The 19,370-nt window shown below is 34.8% G+C and overlaps 1 protein-coding gene across 1 annotated transcript in view; it reads right to left on the reverse strand.

The window, feature by feature from the left end:
* LOC129753800 (cleavage and polyadenylation specificity factor subunit 6-like) overlaps positions 1-19,370 on the reverse strand; it is a 242,642-nt gene that overhangs the window by 77,155 nt on the left and 146,117 nt on the right. The gene's annotated exons all lie outside the window — the stretch shown is intronic.

Genomic DNA, 19,370 nt, shown 5'->3' on the forward strand with positions numbered 1-19,370 from the left:
ACAATCTGATAAAAAATAACGACAATATCGCCAAAAAAAAAATGTTTGTCTTGTATAGACGATTCCCTGAAGAAAGGGTCATCTGAAAATCGGAAAACATTTTTCATCATTCCTGATCCTAATGAGCATCCATGCCAAATTGCAGCTCTCTATCTCTTAAGACGGCTGAGCCTATAGAGGACAAACAAACAAACCCAAAGAAATTGCTTTTTAAATATAGATGAAAGATGATTTGCAAAAATACATGGATCTTTCAAATGAAAGAATCAACTTTTTTCAAAATTTGTTTGTTAATTCAATCATTCATCGGATAAAAACAAAATTGTTATCTGCATCGATTTTCAATGAAACTCTCTTAACAATTATCGAGCATTGTTGAATGTCTGGTAATTTTATATGGAAGCCATCTTATACAAAAACGGAAAATGCCTTGAAATAATTAAAATAATCTTTTAGCTTTCTAACTAAGATTTCCTTAAAAATTAGTCAAAATATTTTGAAAATTCTCGAATTCTGTCACATTTTAAATGGAATTTATATTAGACCCACTCCCATAGTAATGGCAGAAGTTTTCAAGAAAAAAAGTCATCTGAGTATGTTTAAACTTGTCCAACAAAACAAGTCAACAACCATGATGCAAAAGTTTGTTTTAGAAGAAAACTTGATGAAAAGTGCTTAAAAAATTGAAGGGTTGGGTTCATTTTTTATGTTCATTTTCTATGGGAGCACTCGCCATGATGTGATTGATTCGCATTTATCGGATCAATTGATTTCGAGTCAAAAGGAAACAGACAGGCAGGCAAACAAATATTCATTTTTATATATTTTGGTAACAAATTTGTTACAAAAGTGTGGGTGTAAAAAAGAGTGTTGAAACTAAGATATATAATATGGACAGCCTTTTATTGCAGCTAAGGATTCCTTGATTTTCCTTGACATTGACTTTACACCTCCTCGACACCATACAAGACTAAACTCCAAGAAAGGCTGTTTCATTTTGGGATCGCCCATAAATTGCATCAGATTCATATTCGATGTAGATTGTTGCGGTGAGGGGGAGGCCTAGTGTTCGATCCATTAGCACAGATATAAACCCGACCGCAAAGCTATTACTCGTAGATACCACCGTTGAAATCCCTTCAAGAAACGAAGATCGCAAACCGGTTCTTGCGAATGAAGGGAGCAGAGCATCTGGGGACAAGGGGTTGCCACGATTGATTGTTTGTACTATTCTTGAAGCAGCTCATCAAATCCTCCAACACACACACGTTCCTGGAGCAGCACATCGAAAGGAATATACCTTACAGATCTTCACCCCACGATTCGCGTTTGGCGAGGCCAAATGTGCTGCACCATTTGGCTGCATACGGAACGGAAACTTTGTTTACAAACATTGCATCCCCCCTTCTCGTTTTAAGTTGAACCTTTGCGGGCAGCAAGTAACACCCGTTTGGACGTTCTAGGAGAGAACTTCAGAAGGGGTACGCATGGGGCTGAGGACGCTCAGGGGATCACTCTCTTGCGCACACGTTACTGAATCTGTTAGCGTGTGGCGCACGTTCTGCGCGCGTCAAATCGTGAACTTATAGTATTATCGTAGAACTGTTATGATCTAACCCTCGCCTCGGTTAAAGCCTACCAGTATAGGACGTGAGATGCGGGTGGCTAACTGGTTGTTGGAGTCATTTGGAGGGCAAGTAGCGTTAAACGACGACGGAACAAAGAGCCTCGGGTGTTCCTGCAACCGATCACTTGATTCTAGCAGAAGCTGGGTATGTTACTAGTTACCCCAAACAGTATATCACTACTGAGTTGGATATTTGAAGGACCACAGATAATTTACGTACCATTTTAATATTAAGTTTAACCTAGCTCACCCAAAATAAGCATTCTTAATTTTTTATTCAATTTAAAAATTATTCCGATTTTTCAAGTAACACTGATAGATGGTATAGCGTGACAATATCTTGACACTAGTTTTTACCGCACAGCTGAGCCAACAACAGCCGAATCAAAAATGCATCGGCAAATCGTGACAGCCATCTACAGTTACCACAAACTGTTTATTGCTGCCCGTAATAATCCTCTTTTCGAATTGGACGATTTGACACCTTTTGGTCATGATCAAGGCGTGATATGGGCATTATGTTGAACTTGAGTCACCTCACCTGTGTTGCAAATGAAGAATAAATTGTTGCTAGATGGCTGCATAGGTGCTAATTTCAAGGACAACTTTATGCTCGAAACTGTCCCGAAATAGGCACCATTAAAATAGGTTCTTCCAATTTGTTTATTCATTTTACCCAAAAAATAAAGAAACACTTTTGGAATTTTATATCGGCTATACTTTTTTGCTGGATATAGTTTTTAGTGTTTACTATCCAAAAAAATCACAAACACATATAAGGCTATGATCATTTAGTATCCGGGCACTTTATTTCGGTGATAGCTACGTTACTAAAGCTCGGATATACAAAACTTTAGTAGCGTTGTGTTGGTTATGAAAAGGACTATCTTCTCTATTTTTGATAGATTTTTAAGTTAACGTGTGTTTGAGATATTTACGATGCAAAAAGACATGGTAAAAATAATTTTGCACAAATTCGCTCCTTTTACGCATTTTTCGCCTCGAAAATTCTTCATTGTTGACTTGAAAGCTCATGAACTGTTGTTTTTTCTGATTTTCTTTCGGACCAAATGGTTAAAAAGTATTAGGAGCCACTCTAGGATCCACACGAAGTTCAAACCAACCATCGGAGTGCAACCCTTGATCTTAAATATGGTAAAAAGTCTTTGGTTATTGGGGCTAACTGAATGCAGACTCCTTAAATAATGCAAAAAATCCATTTCCGGCAGGCAAAAAGTGTTGCCTGACTAGTAGACACCAAGTAAATAACTAATAATGGTCAGTTCCAAGATCGCAATCTGTGCATCCGGTTTTTACGTAATATGACAGATGTGTTCAGATGGACAAAAAAAATTATGTTAAAATCGGATTTAAGAGATCAAATTCTTCGAGATGCCTACTCATGAAAAGGTTCCAACCAGATTCCAATATCTTTTTTAGGTGAGTTTAAGTAAAATATCATGATTTTGCAAAGGTTTTGCTTCTGTGGTAAAAATAATAGATTAATACATGACTGAAAAAAGTGTGCAAAGATAAAAAAGAGATTTTATGAAAAAGTAAGAGTATTTCTTGAAATCATTGAAAAATATTTTTTTTCTATATTTTTATATTAAATGTCATATTAACACCTTCATTTCCTCCATAGAAAGTTTTTCGATCAAATGAATAGTTTTTAAAATACACACGTTTGTAACTGCCCGGATACTAAATGATCATAGCCTTACTTTGTTTTGAATTTATAAGCAATTTTCATCAAGGTGGTTTCTCTATGTTGATATTTCTACGCAAGGAAATTCTATGAAAAATGCAAATTTCATCAAAAATTTCCTTGAGATGAGTTTAAACTGGTGAATATAATGTTATATACCGAAAAAGCCATTAAAATATAGGATGGGAGAGGAGCGAGGAGTCTTTAGTGAATTACATAGAGAAATTTTCGGTATGCACTTTTTACAGGATCTTTACTTAACTATACATTTTTTTCAACAAAGAGGAACGTATTTCTCAAATTATGGTTTGAACTTGATTTTTTGGGGAAAATGAAAACTATACGAGCTTTAAAAATGATAAAAAAGTGAAGCCGTTGTGACAGTTTTTCATAGATCTAGTATCGGTATACGATCTGATTCTACACAAAAGTGTCACACGAAGCATTTTTGGCTCGAATTTTCCATCTTAAAATTATGATGATGATGATGATGATGATGATGATGATGATGATGATGATGGTCCCACCTCATTCCCCTACAAAAATGATTAACTTGAATTGTTAACTACGAAAAAACTATCAGTGAATTTTTAGCGAGAGAAAAAAATGGAAATACAGCTGAAATTTTAATCACGTTTTTCTCGTATGCACGATTTTTCTGATGGAACAGTTTTGCTTTGAACGGCAATATATAGGTGGTAATATTCCTCAAGAAAGAAAAGTGGATTGAAAATTATAGACGGATGGAATAAGGTTGTCAGATTTTTTTCAGCCCGTATCCGGGCTGGACAAATCCGGGCTTATTTATCTAAACACCAAGCACAATTCGGGCATTGGATTTCAAAATTGTCAACCGAAAATCCGGGTAAATTTGGTCAAAACCCAGAAATTACTCATCCAAAATCGAGACAAAAAACTTTCATCAAAATTCATAAGCAGATTTTAAATCGTATTTTAGGATTCCAAACAACCTTCCATGATTATTTTTTTAAAAACTTGCTCAAAAAATTTCTTTTTATACGCGTAAATAAAAAAAAAATATTTTTCGTTTGATTTGGCAAACAAAGTGAATAAATCCAGGCAAAATCCGGGCATTTTTTTTAAATGAAATCCGAGCAACCGGGCCTGACCGGACTTTTTTCAAATATTGTTATAAATATCCGGGCAGACTTATATAAAACCGGGCGATCTGGAAAGCTTAGCATAGAAGATTAGAAGTAAAGTTATAGATGTTGAAAATGAGCGAAGGCCAACTTCTAATCTTTTTTCAGTCTATAATTTTGAAACTTGATTGATGAAAATTGGTACTTTTAGCTAAGTTGAGTATTGTGATGAGGGACTAGCGGAACAGTTCCAAAAAGCAATAAATTGTCGCATTTTGATTTCCACGACCGCTTATGTGGCTCAGAAGAATAAATTTCACATCTCCAATGATTGTTTCTCCGTGATTGACCAAGGCCATTGATTCTCTGCAGAGGTAAAAAGAATGATGCTAGGTACGAGCAACAATCTCAGTGCACATCACTTATGCTCTCTCTTTATTCATCAATAACGGTGCCGGTCACGTCCTAATAGTCAATAGATAGATCAGAAAAATAGAGAAAAGGCCGAAGAAAGAAATTTATGCTTGAGATCCGAGGCCATCTCTTCATATTGACAAAAAAAAAATTTTGGGGGAAATGATTTGGGAAACACTGTTGGTAAGTTTATTGATCTTTTTGTTTGAACTATTCATACAATTTCTTATACTGCTGCCTTATAAAATTCCTAGGAATCAATGATAGTAATATAACAATTTTTTCAATCACATTTTACGAAACAGAAATGGATTGTAAATGTATGGATGCACTTTTCCAGCTGTTTTTTTTTATTCTGTAAATTTTTATAAGTTTGAACAAAAAAAGTATTAATAGTACTGTATTTAGTACTAGCTGATCCCATACGAACTCCGTTTCGCTTTCAACTTGGAATATGTCATGAACAGTTTGTCAATTGCCAAGCATTTTCCAGATGCACTTCTGAATTCATTGTTGAGTAATTATTGCAAAAATAATGGATAATCACTTTGTCTGTCGTCTGCTACTAAATTTGAAATCAGTAATCAATTGACCGTGCCAAAAAAACCACGTGTATAAAATTCGACTGAATCATTGCATAACAACTTAATTATTGCCAAAAAGCTAAACCCCTTTCGGGGGCTCTTATAAAATCTGTGATATCTGAAATCGATTGCCCTTAACTCAAAACTCCCGTGTGCAAATTTTCAAAGCAATCTATTGTAAAATAACGTCAATATTGCTAAAAAACAGTGAAAAGTTGATTAATATGGACGACCCCTTTCGTCGACCCCTGGCCAAACATTTGACATCTGCAATCGATTGCCCGTTCCTGAAAACAACCGTGTGCAAATTTTCATACCAATCCGATGTATAATAACGACGATAATGCAAAAATATTTAAAGGTTTATATGGATGACCCCTTTTGCGGGCCCCTTGCACTGAATTTAATACCTGAAATCCATTGCTCATCTCTCAAAACTCTCGTGTCCCAATTTTCGCCTGAATCCGATGTATAATAACGACAATATCGCATCAACAGTGAATAGTTAATATGGACGACCCCTTTGGCCGACCCCTGATTTAAGTTTGGATAAGTGAAATTAGTTGTTTGTCCCTAATAACTCTTATGTGCAAATTTTCATCCCAATCTTATGTATAAAAACGTCAATATCACTAAGATACTGAAAATTTAATATGGACGACCCCTTTTGCCGGCCCCTTACACTGAATTTGATACCGCAAATCGATTGCACGTCACTCAAAACTATCATGTACCAATTGTCATATGAATACGATGTATAATAACGTCAATATCGTCTTTCAAAACACGCATGTGCAAATTTTCAACACGATCCGACAAAAAATAACGTCAATATCGCGAAAACAATATTTGTCTTGTATGGACGACCCCCTTCAGAAGGGGTCATCCGATAATCTAAAAACATTTTTCATCCTTCCTGGTCCTAATGAGCATCTATGCCAAATTTCAGACCTCTAGCTCTTAAGACGGCTTAGTCTATAGAGGACAAACAAACAAACAAACAAACAAACAAACAAACAAACAAACAAACAGAAATTGCTTTTTATATATATATATAGATTGTACAAATCTATTGTGTATTCAGTTCTTCTCAAGCCGGAAAAGTTAAGATTAAAATTTTTTTACTATATTTTTTTTATCAATTTGTACGCTTTTGTAGGTTCAGAATAGAAACAATTTAGTCAAATTTAGCTTCGATTTTTTATTTAATACAGCGCAAACTAATTAGAAAAAGACTGAAGATTATAATGCCGAGTGAAGAAATTTGACTGAACCGTGTTTTAAATCGAGTTCTAATACATGGAAGAGCCATTTCGCAAAAAGTTTTTTCAATTTAAATAGTTGTACTAAATTATTACCATATACAACCACCTGTAAACAAAACTAACCCAGATGCAAAATTTGAGGCAAAAACATTCAAACAAGATAAAAACACTATCAAAAGGTATATGATACCGTTTTTTTCTGTAATTTTGGCAACCACGTAATCGAACTGTTTGAAACGAAACTTTGTGGCAACTTTCATAACATCGACATTTGAGCTTTTATGTTTTGAATTATTACACATAAACTCATTCGTTAGAGAGAAAAATTTTAAAAACATAGAAAAAAAAAATCAAAGAAAGTACGTTGATACATATCTCGAACGAGAAATTTCTGAAAAACAGTTACTTGGAAAAATCAAAAAACTGGCGCCCAAATGAAAACATACACGCTCAAAGTTTTTAACCCTTCGTTTTATAAAGTAACAAATTTGCCATAATTAATGTATGAAAAAAGTAAAAAATCGTATTTAATTTGAATTTTTTTTTATGTACATACTCATCATTTCCAACTGTTTAAAATGATTTTTAAGGAAAAATAAAAAATCATGAAATGAAGGGTAAATTATATGGAAAGCTGTATAATTCTCTAAGCTCAGTTTTTTTCATAAAGGTCAATAAAAAGGAATTATCTCACCCAGCACAGGTCCTTCAGTAACACCATCTCGTTAAGCAATTTGGATTATCCTTCTTTTAGACGAAATATCTTCCTGCTTCTTACCAATGGCCATTTGATTTTCTTAAACCGTGTTCGGATATCACCGATTATCGAATAAAAATTAACTGTTCGAACTTGCATTTCAGAACTCTCGAAAATTTCCTCACAAACAAAAAACAACCATTTCCGTAATTAGCCAGTCACTTAATCAATATTAAAGAAAAACTTTATTTTTTTCGTATACTGTTTTTTCAACTCTTGTCTCTACAACGCACATTGTGGTTATCAATGGATAAAATTAAAAAATATGACTTTTGTCAAAACTAAACTCCTACTTTGCAAATTATTTGAAAAAAAGTTAAAGTGTAATCGACAAATTCGTTTTTGACATAGCTTTCATTATCTTTCTACACTTACTGGATTGGGTCAAAGTTGATGCATAAAGATGGCATGAAAACAAATTTTTTTTCGAAGACTTTTGATAGTAGTGGGCATGTAGTGTAGCAAATTTGAATTCTCCATTCTACAAGATTTAGATTTCAACTAAACCTATGTTGTGAAGTTTTTATTTTTGCATGAATAATCGTTTTTGGACCCAACAGCTATTTGTTTTAAACAGTTTTTTTTTTGTGATTTTTATCAAAAATAAGGCCAGAACAAAATTCAAACTCTTTTTTTGTAAACCAGTACCCCCCCCTCCCTGCGATTTTTGCAAAAATCCCGAAGTGAGGAATAAATAAAGTGCAAGATATTTTATTGAAACATTTGAAAAATTTCTGGAGAATTCGAAAATTTGCAGCACTGGAAGTCAAATTGTAGAAGATCAGAATTGTATCACCTTTTGTATTGAGATTTTTTAAATTTTCGATCTTTAATAAATGTGTGCCAGTTAAATGAAAATTTGGATTATTTTTTACACAATTTCTTCCCCCCCCCCCCCCTTGATGCTGCAGCTCTAAGTGACAAAAAAGGATTTCAAATTTGTTGCGGTCCAATTGCACAACTTCAGCTAAACGGTGCGGCTAAGTGGTATCCACAAAATATTCTGTTGTCGAAGTCGTCTCGTTTGTGCGTGAATGTTGCGTCACAAGACGTCATTACCAATTCATGTTGAAATGTTCTGAAATTTCATCCTAAACATCCACTATGCATGCCCAATAGCGTTTTTTTAGCGCTAACAGAGTTATTTGAATTTTACTGAGGGACCTTTTCACACCGCAGGAAAAATTTTTTTACGAAAATGGTTCACAGTAGAAAACCCAAAACCAAAATTCAGATGAAATTTCTTCTTAAACCTTTCATTTGTTAATTTAAATGGCGATTAAATAATTAAATTAAATTAAAATTAATTAAAATAAAGATTTGATGTTGTTGAAAACTCCAAGTCATCTAAGAAAGATAGAAGACAATTTGCGAGAAATATTTTTAGCTAAAGTAAAGCCAATTTGGGCATAATTTCAGTGGATCCGAGTATCCAAGAATAAAAAAACTTTTGAGTTGAGTTATTTTTACATTTTACATTCTCAGTAGCAAGAATTGATGTTCATGAAAGCAAATAATTCACTTGTAAAACGGGTTTATCATAAAAAAAAGTTATCATATGAAGATTTTAAGTGTCATAAAATTGAGCCAAAGATGAAAATGAAATAAACCATGAAATTAAATATTTTATCAAATTTAAATTTCTTATTACTTTCATCCATTGTTTCAATGGTATCACCACACTTTGCAACTTATGCACTCATTGCATATGAGAACAGCATTTTTGAAACAAACATGTTTAAAACTTGTTTTGATAGATTTTGGTGCCTGGAACTCTAATTATTTTCCAAATTTTGTCTTTTGAAATGGCATTCAGAAAAAGAAAAATTACTCTCACATAATATAATTCAATGTCAAATAACTGAACAGCTATCCAGCCTTCAGTGGTGTTTGAAAAGGATACACAATAAAATATTGATAAATACAACAATCTTTTGATAGCAACAGAAGTTCACATCCTGTGCAACTGAACTTTTTTGAGAGGTAGAACAAAAAGCGAGGTCAAATTTGTCAAATTGTCAAAATTATCAAAATTTTCTTCTTTGTCGAAACTGTCACATTTTTAAAATTGTCAAAATTGTAAAAATTGTCAAAATTGTCAAATTGGCATAATTTTCAAAATTGTCAAAATTGTCAAAATTGTCAAAATTGTCAAAATTGTCAAAATTGTCAAAATTGTCAAAATTGTCAAAATTGTCAAAATGGTCAAAATTGTCAAAATTGTCAAAATGGTCAAAATTGTCGAAATTGTCAAAATTGTCAAAATTGTCATAATTGTCAAAAATTGTCAGAATTTTCAAAATTGTCAAAACTGTCAAAACTGTGAAAATTGTCAATATTTTCAAAATTGCCAAAATTGCCAAAATTGTCAAAATAAGCGAAATTGGGAAAACTGCCAAAATTGTCAAAATTGTCAAAATAGTCAAAATTGTCAAAATTGTCAAAATTGTCAAAATTGTCAAAATTGTCAAAATGGTCAAAATGATCAAAATGGTCAAAATTGTCAAAATTGTCAAAATTGTCAAAATTGTCAAAATTGTCAAAATTGTCAAAATTGTCAAAATTGTCAAAATTGTCAAAATTGTCAAAATTGTCAAAATTGTCAAAATTGTCAAAATTGTCAAAATTGTCAAAATTGTCAAAATTTCAAAAAAAGAATTAACAATTGTGTTTTGAGGCCATAGTTCAGAATTTTTTTTTCAAGTGTGATTTGAAATTATAGCCGATTGCATCATAGAAACTCGCGGATATCACGAAGTGTTGCATTTCTTCGACAGTTCCATACTGGCGGTGCCCTACAAAATCGTAACGAGTTAATCTGGTTGGCTTGAACCCGAAGGCCAAATCAATTATAATCGCTTGTTTAGTTATTAAAACTATAGTAATAACTTTTTTTGTAGAGAAATGAAACCAACTTAGATGAAATTTCAGGGACTAGATAAGGGAAAATTGATGTTGAAAAACATGCGAAAAAAATTCGCCTTGTCTCCCGGTGAGACTTGAACCCACATCTTGCGCCTCTCCGGGGCCCATGTATTAACATTCTACTACAGGAGACCAACCTGGCGTATGAATATTATACTGGTTGAGTGTCGATGTCTATCGGAATGAAGGGAATAGTTCTCCCATGTGATCATAATCATTTTTCTTGGTATAGTAATAACAAAAGCCGCACCAGTAACTTTAGCTTCTCGATTCATGCGCCTGGTTGACTGGCTGACTAGAATTAAGCATTATGGTCTCTCCAGTTCATGTTCTGTTCTGGTGTAGGAGGAGGGCTGCCTCGGATTACACTCTACAGAATCGTCCCTGAACATTAGGCCCGCCGGAGAACACGTGCGATTTCCTCATCCGGCCTCTTCCTTCCCTAGAACATTCGGTATCGAACCCTCGAACTTTAAGCCACGACACAACTCTGTTGCAGATGTGAGTATGTGACATGAGCCAAAGCCGGGTTTCAGAACCAAATAGGGATTTGCAATTCGTTCCCGTATTATTTTTTTCTCGCGTTGCTGTTGCAAGTTCTGGGCAGAATAAACGAACGGGTCAGTTCTCAGACAGTCGCTCGATTGCATGACCAACCTCAAAAACAGAGCTGGAGACTCTATGTATAGATTAAAATCATGCTGTCCGTGTGCTTTCCTGGTTTGATGGTGACCTCTTGGCACAAACTGTTCTAGCCCTTAAGTCCTCGCCCTATGAAGTTGATAGAACCACTAGCTGGTTATCGGGGTTTGGATCTGTCCAAGACCCTCTCCCGCAATGACTCAGACTCAGACTCAGTTAGTCCCCAGGAACAACCCCACCAGAACATGATCAACCAGGCGTAGACAAGGACCGACTCTAGTCTGAGGCAGCAGCAGTCTTTAGCACTAAGTAACTGGACACTTAGTTCTTCCATTATTCTTCTTAACTGGTAACAATTACTTTCAACTCTCATGCGCAGAGACAATTATTGTAAAGGCGTGTGGTCTGCAAAAATTATGGTAGCAAACGGAAAATAACAATAAAGAAGGGAGAGCCAATAAAAAAAATCAAGCTCAGCGCCAGAGAACCGGCAAGCAAAGGCGGGTGTGAAAAGTGTTCTCTTTGATTAATTAATCAAGTTTTGCCCCATTCAGTGAACAACATGTCAGTTGGCTTGCTTGTGGGTTTTCTTAATCGTTCCAGTACAACATATTCAGGCTTTCTGCTATCGAAAGAACCAATCTACTGACTTCGGTTTGGTCCCTTGCAAGGGTTAGTTGCTTGAGCCAAGCTACAAGAAGGTCCTATCGAGGTAGTTCAGTAATTAATCTAATTGTCGGTTTAATTTATAAAGTAATCAGTCGCGTATACTACGTTACAGCTAGTGATCGCCACTAGCTACTTACTTAAGGATGCAGGAAACAAGTTTTCTGCTTTCTTGGCAGCTTGATCGCCCGACAGTAATTTCTTACTTTAATTAACAATGTAAGGGACATGTAAGAGCATGTTCCTTTTAAACAGTTTTTGATGTGATAAATTAAAAAGAAAACCATCAACATATTTAGGTTCCACAATTCCAAACAACTAATAATCACTTAAAAATAAATGCATTGAAATTGAAGTTTTTGTTTAAGAAAGAGAATTATATGTACTCATAAACAATTATGAAAGTTAGGAAAGCAAATGCTTTGTGCGTTGGAAGTGACTTTCAAAATAAATTTGTCTTCAAATTATCTTGAGTGCTTCAAAAATATTCTATATGGGATAAAAATCACAAAAATTTTGAAATCAATACGAAATTTCAAAGTCACAAAAAGTGGCTGGCTTGGGAATCGAACCCCGACCTTCGTGGTGAGAATCGAACACGCTACCACAAGACCACGCTCAAATGTTGTTCTAATTGTAACTTAAACTCGAAGTGGTGGTGATGAGATTTTGAAAGCACTTCAATGCACTTTTTGTGACTTAGTAAATCCAGTTTTGAGCACTTTTGTGCCCTTTATTTTACTTAAGTCCCTTACAACGTACATATAAATCCCTTTTGCAACTTTCAAGTCCGTTAATGAGTACATAAAGTTCACCCAAGCGAATTGGGGAGTTGATTCTCTTTGTCAGCAAGTATGTAACTTACAAAGCCTTTATTCAAGAAAATATGTGACTTTTGGTCGCTTGGGAATGCATGACGTGATCGAGATTCAATCTTATGACCTCTGGCTTAGAAGATTTGAACGCTTTACCCTAGGCCGCGGTCGGTGGCGGCGGCTTTAAAATTAACATATTAGCTTGCCAAAGATAAGCAACTTCCCAACTCCATTGAGCGAATTGTAAGAACTCCGTAACGAACATGAAAGTTGCAGAAAAAATTTCATGAGCGCTGTGAGATACTATAAAAATGGAAATTCTGTCGCCACCGGCTCTGTGACTAAGGTTCAAGACTATCGGCCCAGATTGCCTTGGATCGAATCCTACAACGAGATTAGGTTTATGCTTGGGTGAATAAAAAACAACTATCTAAAGTGGATTAGAGGTAATTTTTAAAGGACTTACAAAAAGGAAGAATGTAGATGCATATTAGATGTGAGAAAAAAAAATGAATAGTGAAATATGAAGATATTACTCCGACTAGAGTGACGCACAGTGGTTTCAATCCCCAAAATGCTGGAACAAAGTCCAAATTTTTAGTCAGCGTCAGTCAAATTCAATATATTAGAATCAAACCTTCTATATTCAAGGAATGTTTTGATATAATTAGTTTTTTGAGCATTTTTTATTCTGCTTCAAATCGAAATATTATTTCTTAATTTAAATTTTTTTTTTAAAAAGGCATCATTTTTTTTTAAATATCTTCATATAACATTGTTGAGATGAAAAACATCTTTAACCTTGCTTTACGGTTAGGGTCTGTACTTTCTCGATGCAATATCTCAGGAACCGTTTGAACTGGATTCATGAAATTTTCTGACTTTTTTTATTTAGGCCAAAAATTCCCTACACAATGGGTGTTTTGCATCAAAGATAACTCATTTTGTTGAAGTTGCAATAAAAAATTTTCAACAAATATGAATTCAGAAAGATTGAGAGCTAATGCTGAAATAGTTTAAGTGCTTGGTCTTACAGACCACAGCACAACTTATCTGGAATGTTAAATTTGATTTTTAGATGATATTATAAAAACTCAAATAAAACACTTCAATCAACTCAAGGATTTTAAATCTACACATTTAATCCATTTTATGTTGGCATACTAAGTGATCAATTTTTCGAAAGCAAAATTAAAGCTTACGCTGTCGCCATGGTAAATAACATACACTGTGGTTTTTTACGCGATTTTTTTTTACACGGTATTTTTTTACGCGGCTTTTTTTACGCGGATTTTTGAATTAACGCGGTTTATTTTTTCGCGGATTTTCGAATTAACGCGGTTTTTCAGAGAAAATATTCTAAGACTTTTTCAAAGGAAAACACTTAGAATCTTTTTGTAGTTGGGAAAATTTTAGCTCTGAGACTAAGAACGTGATACATGAGATCTGAGACCTGAGGCCTGAGACTTGAGACCTGAGACCTGAGACATGAGACCTGAGATTTGAGACCTAAATATGAGACTCGAAATCTGAGACACGAGACATAAGACATGAGACCTGAGACATGAGACATGAGACCTGAGACCTGAAACCTGAGACATGAGACCTGAAACATGAGACCTGAGACATGAGACCTATGACATGAGACCTGAGACATGAGACCTGAGACATGAGACCTGAGACCTGAGACCTGAGACCTGAGACATGAGACATGAGACCTGAGCCATCCCAAGCAACCAAAAGTTCGAATATCACTTAAGGAACGAACTAATAAGTTCATATACAGCTGTACAAAAGTTCTGTGGAACTTTTTTGCTTTTCAAAATGCTTTTTCGAGGTGGAACTTCATTCTTTATCAAGTTCAGCCAATACTCAAAAAAAGCTTTAAAGTACTGTTTTGATTTCTGTTTCTACTTTTTGGGAATTTTAAAGTTTGTATGAAGAAAACCAATCTACTTGTTACGTACTTCTCATTTTTTTTTCAAAATCAAGTAGCTATCAAAGGGTTGCAAGTCTTTTTGTACAGCTCAATAGTTCGTAAAAAGTCTCTTTTTACGAACTATTTTGTAAACTTGAAAGTTTTCAATTAGTTCCAACGGGCGTTCAAAAGCAACTTCGTATTATAGAAACTTTGAAGTAGATTTAAAGTCTAAAATCTACTTTTTTCGAACTTCAACACGTGTTTGCATAAATAAACACATCGTTACTTGGGAAACAACAATGTGAAGTACACATTAAGTTCCGGAAGAACTTTTTAACAGCGTGAAAGTGGGAATTAAGTAGAAATAAAGAACCTGAAAGTCGTTTTAAAGAAAATCATCACATAGAGTAAAATCGTGGCCTACTCATGATGTTCACATAGGGCAACAAGTATGGATCTCAACTTTTAAGCGGTGAGCTCGGGTTCGAGGCTTGGTAAGAACATGTTTTTTAAATGTAATGTGAGTAAGTAACAAATATAGTTGATTAAAATACGTATCAAAATAGCAGACTTGAGAAGGCAATTGAAGGAGCGGAAGAGTAATTTTTTCAATTTTTTATGCTGCTTATAAAGTGGATTTTGAAGCTGGTTAGAAGTTGTTTGACGATTTATGCGAACTTTTTGTCAACTTTAAAGTTCGTTTAACTACTTAAAAATTGAGCTGAAAAGAAGTTGTATTAGCATACTCGATTAAGCTGATCAAACCTGATAGAGGAATGTAATCCGAACTTTTGGTTGCTTGGGATGAGACCTGAGACATGAGACCTGAGACATGAGACCTGAGACCTGAGACATGGAACATGAGACCTGAGACATGAGACATGAGACGATCTGAATGCCACACTGTCAAATAAGCCTCACTATATTCTACGATTCTATTAATCTAATTGAATTTGTTTTTTATCTTAAAAATAAACTATCATCGTACGCAAATTTTTAAATGATCATGGTTCTTACGCGTTTTTTTAGTAAAGTGCTTTTTTGCGCGAAATTTTTAATTAAAATGAATTTTTTTACCTTGATTTTCGAATTTCGAGGTTTTTTTTACGTGGATTTTTGAATTTACGAGGTTTTTTTTACGCGGATTTTCGATTTAACGCGGTTTTTTTTACGCGGTTTTTTTTTACGCGGGGTGAAATACCGCGTAAAAAAACCTCAGTGTATCTTATTGGATAAGCCAAATTTTCAACATAGTCATATCTTGAAATCAGAGGCTAGTTATTGCTTTATTTTGGAAAGTATAGTTTTGAGTTAAACGTTGTCAAAGTCAAAAAAAAAAATACTAAAGTATTTTTACAAAATGAATCAAGCTAGTAAACTTCAATATTTATATGCGAATTCACCTTAGAAAATCAGTTTTAATATTCATGTACCTTATCTGGAGGAGTTTCAAAACGCATACTTAAATTGATCAAAAATATTCATATTTAATTGGAATTTTTTCAATTTTTCAGTATTAGGCATTTTTCAAAAGAGTAGAAAAATTTAAAAAAAATGTTAGTTTTATCAATTTATTAAATTTTCACTTATAATCTTAAATAAAAAAGCTTTTAAATATTTTTTTTTAATTTTTTATACTTTGAACCACTGTGTGACAAAACATGCGAACGGAACTCCAATAACATTTTTTAAGTTCCAAAAATACTTGCTGATGTATTTCGATGAAAAAAAAAATCTAGTTTCTTTTCCTTGAATTCAAAATTTTTCCTGGATATAGCCCAGATTTTTGGTTGTAAACTTTGAAATCAAATGGCCAGATTTTGCATGGTTTTCAGAAAAAAAATCGGCTTTGCTCTGCCCAGATAAGTGCTAATTGGGTTAAAATTTATTTAAAAAATTGTACACTTTTTTGCAAAACTATAAAACAAACTGTCCAAAATACCGTTAATTATTTTGACTTCCGGGGAAAAAGTTAAAGAATTTTATATTTTGTTTTAATTTTTAAATTTTTCAAAATACGGGAATTTTTCAAGGCTTACATTTGATTCCCTGATTGGTTGGAAGATTATAACTATAGATTTAAAATCTCTTTTGAATTTTTATTTAGGTTCATCAGTTATCGAAGATCGATTTTACTCCAAACTGGTCAACAGCAAGTTGCTTCAATATGTCTTAAAATTCTTTCTTCTTTTTATTTTTAACGAACACAAACACACACAGGATCTCAATGAAACTTGATGTTTCTTCGAAGAGATTCCTTTTTCACTTAACTCTAGGCGTACAACTTTCGAGGATATGATGGCTAGCATCTTACAAATGCTAAAACCACCAACCCTCAGAAAGTATACTATGTATGCCGTGACCGGGATTTGATCTCATACCCGTTGGATTAGAAGACTTGAAGGCTATCCTCTACACCACGGGCTGCGGCGAAGCTTGATGCTCAAGAATCTCTGATAAGCAGATTTGGTACCAAAGTTGCCGAAATCACAGGAAAAATCACAATGACAAGCTTCCAACGATTTGGTTTTTCCAACAAAAAGCAAAACAAACGAAATACCTCGACCGAGATTTGAACTCCAGTACTCCGAGTTCGTAGTCCGGTATCTTACCACGATGCCAACTTATCAGATGATATGGTCCACGCTATAGCTCTATAGGTTTACTTTTTACGAACCGGTCAAAGGAAGAGACCGGAGAGAGTGTAAATTGAAGGACCGCCCATTTATCGTAAATCAGTTCACTCAAATCGTAAATGTCGGAATAGCATATTCTCAACTTTTTGGAGAAATATTTACGAGTTGACTAAACTGACATCCGATTCAATTTTCTTGGGCAAAGCTTGTCGTAAATGAATGATAGGATATCACTCAATACCAACGTGTTCACGATAGTTATTGAAAATGTTCTAATATTCGATTTGGATTAACATTTCTTTTACGATTCATGTTAGCTGGGCCTTTTTAATCAATTTTAGTTTAACTATAATCAATTATAAAATGCGTTTTTAGTTTACCTTGTTGTTTTGGAGCGAACAGAACACCATTAATCGGGGCATGATGAGCACTTTCTGCCGTAGAATCTAGCAGCGCACTCAACTCGATGAAACTCACTTCTACAGCTACAGCTTGACAGATTTCATTAGACTGGTTCACCTACTGGTTAGGTGTCGGAGAGGTAACTCAGAGGTCTCAAATTCGATTCCTGAATAAGGGGATTTTTTTTAAATTTACTATTGCTGATTGATTATTTTGATTGTTGCGTTACACGGCTAGTCACATAATCTACCAAACAACGTATAATCAAAATAATGTATCATGAAAAGTAAATAAAACAAAAATTCGCCTCGACCGCCAATCAAACTCGAGACTTCTCCGTCATCTTACCACTAAGCCAACTCGTCAGATTAAATCTGTCAAGCAGTAGCTCTATAATAAAATTGACTTCATCAAATTGAGTTCGTTGCTAGATTCTACTGCAAAAAATGCTCATCGTGCCCCGATCAATGGTGCTTATACTGCCCCAGGTAGAATTTTTAAACGTTTTTATCTTCCTGTATTTTAAGTTTTAGCCAGCTACCAAATAGAATCCTTTAGTGTCAGAACACGTACCAGTGGTGTAACTCACATAACATAGCTGTTATATACGGTTAAAGAACCGTCCTCCTAAAGGTGGCGATTATGCCCTTATCTCTCCTAATTGATTTTTCTCAAGTGAACCAATTTTTTATGACTTCATAATAAAATTAAAGCCATTTCCATCACAGAAAACCATCACAGAATTTCTGGGTTTAATCACAGAAAGTCAGAATTTTTTTCTCATAAACACAGAATTTTTTTCGCTAACCCTGTTTGATGCTGTCTAAATTGTGTGTCAATTTTTTAAAGCCTTCTAGTGGATTTGAATACCTATGAAACGTTTTGTCAAATAAGTTCTAGATATTTCTAGAATTACTCTCTTTATTTAAGGCTTAGAAAATTTATGCAAGGACAATGACACCCATTCATTGAGTGACATCTTCAATGGCTGACTTTCCGTTAAATCCTAGCACATGAAATAATTAGTAGGTGGCTCGTAATATTTGAGCCGGTCAACGGCAATGGTTTTCTTCTTGGCGCAAGTCGTCTTGAACCACTTAACGGTAACTTCAAAGGCATTACGCATTCCCTTTGGAGCTTAGCCGAGTTGAGGAGCTCTGTCAAGGAATCACCCGAAGAAAACCGCGAAAGAAGCCGCGCAGAATCGCTACCGGATTTATTGCAAGCGCAGTGTGTTCTCCTTCTTTCTTGGGACCTGGAAGTCATTGAATCCAAACCGAAACTATCAAGTTCCAAGAAGCGAATGGATGTGTGGGACTCAAAAAAGATTTCAGTTCCAGCCGAAGGTGACGCGCCGTTCTTCGTTGCAGCAAAGCCACATCTGGCGCTTAATTAATGTGGATCTTGCGCAACGCGATTTTTTTTTTTGTTTTTGTTTTGGTTCTGTTCTCTCTTTAGGACTTTTTCTTAATGTTTTTTTCTTCTTTTTCGCAGAATTGGTGGGAGTGTTGCGATTGCGCCAAGCGGAAGAAACAGAAAAAGGGGGAAAAGAAGTTGTCGGAACTAGCTAGCTTGAGGCAGAACCTGTTTGTTCTTGCTCACCCCCTCGATTTTGCGCTTAGGGGTCCCTCCGTTAAGGTTCTTCGCGGTTGACCAAACTTCTCGTTCGCTTTTTTTATGCTCGTGACGGTTGATGAAGTGGAAAACCTTCGACTAGATTTAGCAGTACACCGGAGCCAGGTTTGCACTTACCTGTAACAAAAAAGAGGAAAAAAGAGAGGATCAAAATTGAGAAACAATGTAAGTAAGGTGGGTTTTATGAGGTGTAAAATTTATTAATGCTGCCCTCAGAGAAGGTGTCGCCCCGGAACGTTAGAAGATTATTAATTGACAAGCCTAAAATGA

The sequence above is a fragment of the Uranotaenia lowii genome, chromosome 3 (genome assembly GCF_029784155.1).
Source record: "Uranotaenia lowii strain MFRU-FL chromosome 3, ASM2978415v1, whole genome shotgun sequence".
Classification (NCBI taxonomy): Eukaryota; Metazoa; Arthropoda; class Insecta; order Diptera; family Culicidae; genus Uranotaenia; species Uranotaenia lowii.